Source organism: Octopus bimaculoides, chromosome 15, assembly GCF_001194135.2.
Source record: "Octopus bimaculoides isolate UCB-OBI-ISO-001 chromosome 15, ASM119413v2, whole genome shotgun sequence".
Lineage (NCBI taxonomy): Eukaryota > Metazoa > Mollusca > Cephalopoda > Octopoda > Octopodidae > Octopus > Octopus bimaculoides.
Genome location: NC_068995.1, coordinates 34,918,146 through 34,920,327, shown reverse-complemented (window position 1 = coordinate 34,920,327; position 2,182 = coordinate 34,918,146).

The following is a 2,182-nucleotide window of genomic DNA, read 5'->3' as shown; positions in this document are numbered from 1 at the left end:
TATATATATATATATATATATATATATGTCTGTATGTATGTATATACTTACTTCTATGCATATGTATACAGGTATATATATGTATGCAAATATGCACTAATATCGCAAAAGTAGACGTCCATTATTATACCATTTCACTACACATTAGTACAATGACCAAACAGATTGAGTCGTTCAAAAATGCACAAGGCATGTGCACTAAATAGTTGCTTATGTATTGAAATACATCCAGAAATAATAGCGTCTATTACCTTTTCAGACGTCATTGTGCATGTATATATGTGTGTGTATGTGTGTAATGTGTGTATGTATGCATGTATATATATATATATATATATGTATATATACACACACACGCATACACGTCGTCTGATCAATAAGGACTGCTGCCATAGTAACGAAGCTAAAGCACACAGAGTAAAGTCGCTTAGTAGAGCTTGACCTTGAATTCTGTGGTGCATTTGTACCACGTTGTAACAATCTTGTTCACTTCCGCTGTTTACAGCAGTGCTTAGAATGGAGGTGTGTAGCGTGTGATTGTCTCATTGACCATGACAGAGAAAGTTCAACAGAGAATCTGCATCGAATTTTGCCAAAAGCTTGGCAATACCTACTCAGTGACCTAAGGAAGGTTTTCAAAACGTTTTTATCGTTCTCAACATACTCGAAGAGATTTTGTGCAACTGAAACCCGAATTTCATTTTGTTCAGCTGAAACTTGGCAGATACACCTCTTGTACCCAAATCTTCAGTGATAATGGACTGAACTGAATCGTAACTAATCTGCTCATCCTTTGATAACTCACAGGTGGTAATTCGACGATTTCCCCTCGCTACTTCGTGCACATCTTCGATGTTTTTCTCAGTTCTGCTAGTTGCAGACCTCCCAGAACGTTCGTCGATATCGACATTTTTCGGCCATCCTAGAAAAATCTGAACCACTCGTACACTTGTGTGCGGCTCATACGCTCTTCTCCACACACTTTCTGTAACTTTGCGCAGACCTCTGAGCAGGTATCGCTATGACAACTTTCTCTGTCATGGTCAATTCGATGATCATACGCTACATACCTTTGATTCCAAGCACTGCTGTAAACAGCAGAATTGAGCTAGAAATCTAAAACTTCCTGTGCATGCACAGCAGCGTTCAATGTCAATTTGTGCCACGCGGCTTTACTCTCCGTGCTTTAGCTTCGTTACTACAGCAAGAGTCCGGATACTTAGTGATCAGACCATGTATATATGTCCATATATACATATATGTTTGTGTAGACATACATACATTTGTGCAAGGAATTCTATGCATGAGTGTGTGTACGTGTGTGAAAGAGAGACACACACATAGAAAGAGAGACAGAGAGAGTGTGTGTGCATGTGTGTTTGTGTGAATTTTTATGATAATTTTATTGATAATTGTCTCAGAATTTTCAGCCAGATGTCTCTTTTTCAAGTCAGATGCGTGTGTTAGTCATTGTCACGTATGTAGGAATGAATTGTGTATATCTAACATGCGGATGTGTAGTTGAACTTACGGGGTTTCTCGCATATGTGTCAGCTGAGACATACAACAATATACGTATGTGTGTTTGTATAGTTAAATAAAAATCTATACATACGTGAATGATCGTGTGTGTATGTGTTTGTGTACGTGTGTGTACGTATATATCTTGTTTTTCTTTGCTTACTAATTTGCTAACGACTGTCACCTTGACTGCCCTCTATACTATTTATCATAGTTAAAACTAAGATACTTCTTTGAACTGTGACAGACGTTCTTTACCTCTTAGACAAAGATACTACATTATTTTGTCTAGCCCAAGCTCAACCCTTTCTTGATTGCTATAGAAAGATTCTTTTCTTACACTAAATTTATGAAAAGTTTCGTCCTGTGACATATACTGGTTTATTATTTTCCCTTCTTGACAGCATAGCAGTATTCACAGGATTTCATATCAGTAATCAAACAAAATATAATAAACTGAATTATATAAAATGGTATCTTTGTACTGTCAACCAACTCTTGGTGGTACGTAGTATTGAATCAAACGAAATATAACGATTTGGAGTTTCAAGTCAAGCATTCGATAGTTTAAATGATAATCAATATATAAGGTGCCAGAATATATACTAATGTGTGCATATATATATATATATATATATATATATATATATATATATATATA